Raw genomic sequence first — 10,117 nt, 5'->3', positions numbered from 1 at the left:
GTGGCACACTCCTTCAGAACCTTTAGTGCAAGCATGAGCTCTAGCATCATGTCATCGTGCAGCTTTGTGCTCTTTCTGATTTCAGCCCCAATCACTTTGAGAATATCTTTTGAAAGGCTTCTTGTAATGTTGCCTGCCAAAATCTCTTCTGTACGTGTGTTTAACTGTCTGTAGTGGTCGTTGCTGACACCTTTTTTGTAACCTGTTGGGGCTAGGGGGCAGTATTTTCACGGCCGGATGAAAAACGTACCCAATTTGAACAGGTTACTACTCTGGCCCAGAAACTAGAATATGCATATTATTAGTAGATTTGGATAGACACTCTGAAGTTTCTAAAACTGTTTGAATGGTGTCTGTAAGTATAACAGAAAAAATACAAGCAGGAAATGAAAATCTTGTGGCTGTACTATTTTCAAGTCATTGCCAATGGAACACACAGTGACAAAGCATTCATTTTGCACTTCCTAAGGCTTCCACTAGATGTCAACAGTCTTTAAAAAGTTGTTTGAGCCTTTTGTGGCAAACACAGACCGAAGGAGAACGCTGGGAAGCAGGTCACTGAGAAAACCACTTCAGTTCAAAGGGCGTGTTCACGTGAGAGGATACCTGTGTTCCAAAGCTTTTTTCAAGACATAGCATGGGTCCGGTTGAAATATTACTGAAGCTTCACGTTCTAAAGGCCCTAAAGTTTGATACTATACAACGTTTGACATGTTTGAACGAATGTAAATATCTTTTTTTTTTTTTACTTTTCGTCGTGAAATTTTGGGCGCGCTTCCTACATTTGGAGTAGCTAACTGAACGTGCGAACAACAAGGAGCTATTTGGACATAAATTATGAACTTTATCGACCAAAACAACATTTATTGTGGACCTGGGATACCTGGAAGTGCCTTCTGATGAAGATTATTAAAGGTAAGTGAATTTTTATAAGGCTATTTATGTGTTTAGATGACTCCAAGATGACCGGTGTCTATAATTGCCTGCTGTTTTTTTCTGAGCACAGTACTCAGATTATTGCAAAGTGTGCTCTCCCAGTAAAGTTATTTTGAAATCTGTCAGCGTGATTGCATTCAGGAGATGTTAATCTATAATTCTTTGAATAACAGTTTAATATTTTATCAAGGTTTATGAATAGTATTTTTGTAGATTGTTGTGCTGATTCACCGGAGGTTTTGGGGGAAATACATTTTCTTAACGTCACGCGCCACTGTAAAATGCTGTTTTTATATATAAATATAAACTTGATAGAACAAAAAAATGCATGTATTGTCTAACATAATGTCCTAGGAGTGTCATCTGATGAAGACTGTCAAAGGTTAGTGCATAATTTTAGCTAGTTTTCTGCTTTTGGTGACGCCTGACCTTGCATTGAAAATGGCTGTGTGTCATTTTTTGTCTATGTACTGTCCTAACAATCTAACTTTATGGTTTCGCCGGAAAGCCTCTTTGAAATCGGACAATGTGGTTAGATTAAGGAGATGTTTATCTTTCAAATGGTGTAAAATAGTTGATTGTTTGAGAAATTGAAATTAGATTTTTTGCTGTTTTGAATTTCGCCCATGTATCTTGTCAAGCAATCCCGTTACCGGGATCCGAACGGGAAGGGGTGTCCCCAAGAAGTTTTTATATAATCCATAGAATGGTTTTGGAATCTCTAACCCTGGAAATTAGACTGTTAAACTCATGGGTACACTAGCAATGGAAGCCAGTCCTGACTTGGGAACGGCCATCTATGGATTGTACACTGAACAAAAATATAAAGTCTTTGTCCCATGTTTTAAGAGCTGAAATAAAATATCCAATACATTTTCCATATGCACAAAACGCTCATTTGTTTACATCCCTGTTCATGAGCATTTCTCCTTTGCCAAGAAAATCCATCCACCTGACAGGTGTGGCATATCAAGAAGCTGATTAAACAGTATGATCATTACACAGGTGCACCTTGTGCTGGGGACAATAAAAAGGACAATCTAAAATGTGCAATTTTGTCACACAACACAAGCCACAGATGTTTCAAGTTGAGGGAGTGTGAAATTGGCATGCTGACCTCAGGAATGTCCACCAATGCTATTGCCAGAGAATTGAATGTCCATTTCTCTACCATAAGCTGCTTCGATTGTCATTTTAGAGAATTTGGCAGTACGTCTAACCGGCTTCACAACCGCAGACCACGTGTAACCAGTCTAGGACCACCACATCCATATTCTTCACCTGCGGGATCATCTGAGACCAGCCACCCAGACAGCTGATGAAACTGAGGCTGTGCACAACACAATAATTTCTGCACAAACTTTCAGAAACGTCTCAGGGAAGCTCATCAGCATGCTCGTCATCCTCACCAGGGTCTTAACCTGACTGCTGTTCGGCATTGTAACCGACTTCAGTGGGAAAATGCTCACATTCAATGGCCACTGGCACGCTAGAGAAGTATGCGCTTCACAGATTAATCCCAGATTCAACTGTACCTGGAAGATTGCAGACAGCGTGTATGGCGTTGTGTGGGCGAGTGGTTTGCTGATGTCGACGTTGTGAACGGAGCGCCCCATGGTGCTGGTGGGTTTATGGTATGGGCAGGCATAAGCTACGGACAACGAACACAATTGCTTTTTAACGATGGCAATTTGAATGCACAGAGATACCGTGGCGAAATCGTGAGGCCTATTATCGTGCCATTCATCCGACGCCATCACTTCATGTTTAAGCATGATAATGCACAGCCCTATGTCGCGAGGATCTGTAAACAATTCCTGGAAGCCGAAAATGTTCCAGTTCTTCCATAGCCTGCATACTCACCAAACATGTCAGACAATGAGCATGTTTGGGATGCTCTGGATCGACATGTTCCAGTTCCCGCCAAAATCCAGCAACTTCGTACAGACTTTGAAAAGGAGTGGAACAACGTTCCACAGGCCACAATCAACAGCTTGATCCACTTTGTGGGAAGAAGATGTGCCGTGCTGCACAAGGCAGCGCAAAACTGGCTCTCTGATCCACACCCATTTTTTGGGGGTTTTAAAGGTGCATATCTGTATTCCCAGTCATGTGAACTCCACAGATTAGAGCCTAATTTATTTGTTTCAGTTGACTGATTTCCTTACATGAACTGTAACTCAGTAAAGTCTGAAATTGTTTCATGTTGTGTTTATATTTTTGTTCAGTACATTTCTATGGTTGGTTGCGACTGTCAGTTTGCCTTTTGAAGCTTTCAAAATACAATCTTGGGAAGAAATGTATAGTTTGGAAAGCAAATGCCTACTGCTGAAAAGAGAAGACTAATGTGTATGTAGAAACAGTACTAAAAAAAAAAATCTAAAAAAAAAATTAACTCCCATTTTCTAGCTAATAGCAGCACTGTTTTTCAAAGTCGCTCATCTTGAGATGGGCTATCGCCACAGCAAGCACAATGGCCATCACTGTGGGTAGCCTATGGCTTCATCTCCATCGTTATGTAAGTCAGTGTGCATTATTTTAAAAAACAAAGCCCCGGGGTCTATGATTTCTAAATCCGGCACGATTTTCACGGCTTGAACTAGAACCTACAATTATAAAAACACAATAATCAAATCATTATTTAATATTTCCTTTTGACAAAAACAAAAAAGTTCTAGAATTGTTTGATTTCAGATTAAAATAAAATAAACGAGTTTTCAACCCTTTTCTATTTTTTTTTATCTTGTCATGCAATAAAATATATGAATTGGCCAAAAAATACACAGACCTCTGTGTTCTCATACGTAGTTAAGGCCATGCTTCCATACGCGATAGCTACACAATTGCGCCCAGTCCACTCTGCCCAATAAAACTTTAACTCATTACCTTGACTCGTTCTCTGTTCAGTCTAATGTGACCCTGCTGTAAATCAAGCAGACAGATGATCAACATCAATTATCTGCTAGGGATGTTAGATCTAATATGGACCACGGCACAATGGTCTTCATCAGGTTAATGAAGGAGACAACAAAACATTATGGACATTCCTAACAATATTTTCCCTGCACTTTGGCTGTTGCATCGAGTGCTGTATCACTGAAGAATATAAAATCTATTTTGATTTGTTTAACACTTTTTTGGATACTACATGATTCCATAGTTTTGATGTCTTCACTATTATACAATGTAGACGATAGTAAAAATAAAGAAAAACCCTGGAATGAGTAGGTGTGTCCAAACTTTTTACTGGTACTGTACATTTTGGATTTGTGTGCCCATGAAAACTATATTCACACCGTAACATAAGGAAACTCTAAATGTTAAGTAAGCCTAGTTACAGTGCATTTCCAAAATTGCCATACAAAGAACTGTCCAAGCAAGATCCAGGATTCTTACCGGGTTCAAGTTCAATGTCTCATTTAACTGATAAATGCTTAATATATGATACAACAACAAACACTGCCATGAATGCAAGGTAAGAAATGTAGTGTTTTATGTCTCACGATTCTGGACAAATTTGTCAAGACACCAACCATGAAAAAGTGTTAAACATAGTTTATTAAATTAACTTGTGAATTTTATTGAATGTTCCTTATATCAATTACTACTTATCAACAGCTGTATCTGTGAGTTGTCCACCGCAGGAAATCCTCACTGGTACTCTAGCTTATAGAAATACCCTTAGGCGATGTCAGAGGTGTTACTGTGTTTCCCAGCGTTATACCTATCATGGACATTCGATACACTGAGTAACATTAGTAGAAATCTCATGCATCCATTTGACAAGTTTGAACATAGGAATGTGTGTTGTAACACACAGTACAGTCGTGGCCAAAAGTTGAGAATGACAGAAATATAAATTTTCACAAAGTCTGCTGCCTCAGTTTGTATGATGGCAATTTGCAAATACTCCATAATATTATGAAGAGTGATCCGATGAATTGCAAAGTCCCTCTTTGCCATGCAAATGAACTGAATCCTAAAAAAAAACATTTCCACTGCATTTCAGCCCTGCCACAAAAGGAGGCTTCAGGGCGCCCAAGAAAGTCCAGCAAGTGCCAGGACCGTCTCCTAAAGTTGATTCAGCTGCGGGATCGGGGCACCACCAGTAAAGAGCTTGCTCAGGAATGGCAGCAGGCAGGTGTGAGTGCATCTGCACGCACAGTGAGGCGAAGACTTTTGGAGGACGGCCTGGTGTCAAGAAGGGCAGCAAAGAAGCCACTTCTCTCCAGGAAAAACATCAGGGACAGACTGATATTCTGCAAAAGGTACAGGGATTGGACTGCTGAAAAGTCATTTTCTCTGATGAATCCCCTTTCCGATTGTTTGGGTCATCCGGAAAAAAGCTTGTCCGGAGAAGACAAGGTGAGCGCTACCATCAGTCCTGTGTCATGCCAACAGTAAAGCATCCTGAGACCATTCATCTGTGGGGTTGCTTCTCAGCCAAGGGAGTGGGCTCACTCACAATTTTGCCTAAGAACATAGCCATGAATAAAGAATGGTACCAACACATCCTCCGAGAGCAACTTCTCCCAACCATCCAGGAACAGTTTGGTGATGAACAATGCCTTTTCCAGCATGATGGAGCACCTTACCATAAGGCAAAAGTGATAACTTAAGTGGCTCGGGGAAGAAAACATCGATATTTTGGGTCCATGGCCAGGAAACTCCCCAGACCTTAATCCCATTGAGAACTGGTGGTCAATCCTCAAGAGGAGGGTGGACAAACAAAAACCCAAAAATTCTGACAAACTCCAAGCATTGATTATGCAAGAATGGGCTGCCATCAGTCAGGATGTGGCCCAGAAGTTAATTGACAGCATGCCAGGGCAGATTGCAGAGGTCTTGAAAAAGAAGGGTAAACACTGCATATATTGACTCTTTGCATCAACTTCATGTAATTGTCAATAAAAGCCTTTGACACTTATGAAATGCTTGTAATTATACTTCAGTATTCCATAGTAACATCTGCACAAAAATATCTAAAGACACTGAAGCAGCAAACTTTGTGAAAATGTATATTTGTGTCATTCTCAACTTTTGGCCACGACTATACACCTCCATTAGGCTGATATCAATCATTATTCTTGAATTTAATGATTTTCAATGTGAGTGTCATTATTTCTATATAGCCAACACTTTCTCCTTCTGAACTTCTAACACCGGTAGTATGGGTGTGGCTTAGTGACAATGACCACAAGAGGAGCCACTCAGAGATTTGATGCAGTTACACCTCTGACATTGCCTGAACAAAGACAATGATTTTCTATGCAGTTCTGATTTAATCAAAGCCCTAATTTTTGTTAAGTTACCTTGGGGTGGACAAATTAACATAAGGCTTTACACGAGGCTAAGAGTTTTAATACAAATCCAAATCAGCCCCACATCTCAGTTGGATCTACCCAGCAAACGCTCCTACAACATTGGGAAGCTTAATGTTCTAATGGAGACTGTCATAAACTTCGTCGTCTGAAGAGGAGAAATCGGACCAATATGCAGCGGGTATATGAATCATCTTCTTGTAGATTTGAAGAAAAATTAACACTGAACAAAAGAACGACGAAAAACAGTCCTGTAAGGTACTCTGACTATACATGGAAACAACCACCCACAAAACAAAGGCTGAAAACCCCTACTTAAATATGGCCTCCAATTAGAGGCAACGAAGAACATCTGCCTCCAACTGAAGGCAAAAACCAAAAACCCGAACATAGAAATTGAAATTCTAGAAATACAAACATAGAAATACATGACATAAAACTGTACCCAAAATCGCAACATACACAAAACAAACACACCCTGCCACACCCACACCAAACTACAATCACAAATAACCCCTTTACTGGTCAGGATGTGACAGAGACCCAATTTTGGTTTCCAGATAATGTTAGCAGGACAACATTCCATGACTGATTTGTTGGAACGCCCTGCCGTCTATGCTATTTTCCTTAAGGAATTCTCGCTCATTTGGGAGTACATCTTCTCCTTTTGCAATCTTATCCAGAATCAAAGACTCTTTCTTCATTTTCTTCAACTCTACGATCCGATCCTCGAAGCCTGGCTTCCGTTCGTCCTCCTCTGTGCGAATGAGTATGTCAGTGTACTCCATAGTGGAGAGAGAGCTTGGCTTCAGTGCATCATCATTAAGTCTCTTGAGACAGTCAGAAGACTTCTTGATCAAATTCATCAGCGCATCCTTGATCCTATGAAACTCATCCTCAAGCTTATCCAGCATCTCCTTGGTTTCCATAGACTTGCCCCACGCCTTCATGAAGTTGTCCTTCATTCCTTGAATAGTCTTTTTCTCAGTCTTTGTTTCATATGTCAACAAGACTTTTTCCCTGTCGTGGTCAGTGAAAGAGCATTTTCCTGGACATATGGTACAGTTGCCATCATCATCCATCACGGCACAACTTTTGATTTCATCCTCGTTTGGGAGGAAGCAGCAGGTGTGACATGTGAAATTGCATATCTTGCAGTTTGTCGCAAAGTCTTGGGATAATTTGCTTCTCTTCACCTGCAGCACATTTATCTCAGTCTCAAAATCTTGGTTCTGTATCATGTTCTCTTCCTCGTTCTCCAGACACTGTTTGAAGTGTTTGATCTCACTTAGCTTTGACAGACCTGCTGTGATCTGAGGGGTCAGGCGTGTCATGGTCTTCTCCAGAAGCTCACGTTCTTCCAGAACTTTCTTTGTCAGGGTCAGATCTTTACTCTCAATGCTTTCCAGTGCTTGGAAAAATTTCTTCATCTCCTTGAAAGTTGACCTCCATTGCTCTGGACACTGGGCCTTATGATCATCATCAGTATCATCATCTTCAGAGCTGCTCTCCGTCTCTTTTGAGAACAGAAATGAACTGTTGAATTTGAAATGGGTTGGTAGCCCCTTCTTGTCTTTCTTACAGGGCAGATTTGCAGCTTTTATGGCTTCTAGCACCGGTATTTGCTTCCCATCAACAAATGTCACAAGCATCAGGATGTTTTCAGCAACATCCTTTCCAAAGATGGACAGAATGGAATCAAAGATGTATCTCTGGGGAGGACTGAGACGAACAAGTGATGCCTGCACTACAATGCAGACTGCATCAATGTGATCAATCCCTAAAGGATGACACAAGAAATCCTTCAACATCTGGGTGAGCAATTTATCTTGAGCCATTCCTCTGGTGTCTCCGAACCCTGGTGTGTCAATGATAGTCAGAGAATAAGGAATCTGAAAGCCTGGCTGGTTGTAGAGCTCGTATGATGTCACAACCACAGTCTGGCTCTCAGCCTGTGACCTGTTGGTCACCTCATGGATGAGCTTAAAGCGGTAACGTTCTTCCCATTTTACCCCGAGAATGTAGTTTATCATGACATTGACCAGAGTTGTTTTTCCTGCACCTGTGGCCCCCAGAAGCAATATCACCTTGTTATTACCATGCTCAACTTTCTTCCCAAATCTGTACTGGTCAAAACTGTCACTTACACACAACTCCGGTTCCAGATTCAGCCAGTGGATTGAGGGGTTGCCCTTTTCCACCTTCTGGGATTTTGTGAGGAACTCCTCACTTTTTGCTCTGGTTGATTTGCTTGTCTTCGGTTGGGGATCAGAGACCCTAAGGGTAGTCAGCACAGTCTCAGAACTGGGTAGACTATTCCCTGCTTCGCCACAGTTAGCAAAGACTCTGATGCTGTATGCAGTGTCAGCCTCAAGTCCTTCCAGTGTACTCTCTCTAGTGGTGGTTTTGATGGTGTGCCACATCTGATTGTCTATAGCCTTTACATTCTTTCTGTATTCAACCACATAACCAATGACTTCAACATCATCTCCCGCTATGGTAGGAATGTCCCAGTTCATTCTGATACTTCCCGATTCTATCCTCTTCTCTGTGGGTGGTCCAGGAGGGCTACATGGGCGGGTTCTGAAATATTTTGTCCAGTCACTGGGGAGGCTCACACCAGGTCTGCACACTGCCTTGCAGCTAAAGCGATACTTTTTGTAAGGGTCCAAATGACTGATGGTGACCTGGTTAGTTGTAGCATCCGATTTCACCTCGGTCCACTCAGAGTCAGCCTGCTCAGCCTGGTACAAAACCTGGTACGACTCCACAGAGGTAACACCAAGGTTGGGAGGGTTGACTTGCAAGTGGACACAGTCATGCTCCAGACTCTTGATGGTGGGAACACCTGGCTTTGATGGCAGCTCAAACTGTGGACTCAAAAGTGTACCTCTTTCATAGACATGGATGGAGGAAGCAGTGAGGTGTTTGTTTGGAATTGATGCAATGCAGAATGCAAGATATTCTCTGCCTTTGTTTGAATCTTTGAAGTCTAGGAACATATTTATGGTTTGCCTAGTTAGGGTCGTTACCTCCCCCGAGCGAAACCACTTTTCTGCTGTAGTCTTCCCAGCTGCGTTGGGGTTGTAAGGTATCAGTGAAAAATCACTTTTTGATTCTTCCAGCAAGTAGTTCTCCAAGTCTACCACATACTCTTCTTTCTCCTTCAAATAGGAAAATGCAAAACACACTACATAATCATTAGCTTTATCAAGCACTATTCCATCCAATTCACTGCTGGAATACACAACTTGTACCTCTTTCATTATGTCAAGGTAAGAGCGGACAACATTCATCTCTCTCTCTTTGTCGTCCAGGTACGTGATCATGAGGTCATTCTGGAATGGAGAACGTTCTTTGCTGTTGAGCATTTTTATCAGCTCTTCCTCCTCCATTCCTCCTCCTCTTATGTTGGGAAGAACCTTACAGAGACCTTTCTGGAACACCAGCTTGTACTCTGAGCACAAGTCCCTGAACTTGTTGAGCTTGGCTTTGAGTTCAGGGAACTTGATAGCCATGTCATCCTTCATCATGTCCTGGCATTGTATATCAGTATTGTCCAGTCCGTCCATGATTCGCTGTGCGCGACGCACCAGGCTAACACTGATCTGCCTGACTAGCTGGGTAGCTGCAGAGTCCAGCTTCTTGAGAGGATAAAGCCAGGCAGTCATGGGCACAGCATGTTCTCCGTTCTCCCCTAGCAGACATGGCAGGCCAACATACACCTTGATGGCATCTTCAAATGTGACAGGGTTGTTTTCTAGTGCCAAATCACCATGGAAAGTGCAGTTGAATTTATTGGTCTCTCTCTGCTCTTCCTCACTCATCTTCAAATTTGCCTGCCCTTCTATTGACATTTG

This window comes from Salmo salar, chromosome 04 (genome assembly GCF_965601325.2).
Source record: "Salmo salar chromosome 04, fSalSal1, whole genome shotgun sequence".
Taxonomy (NCBI): Eukaryota; Metazoa; Chordata; class Actinopteri; order Salmoniformes; family Salmonidae; genus Salmo; species Salmo salar.
Note: the sequence above shows the minus strand (reverse complement) of the source record.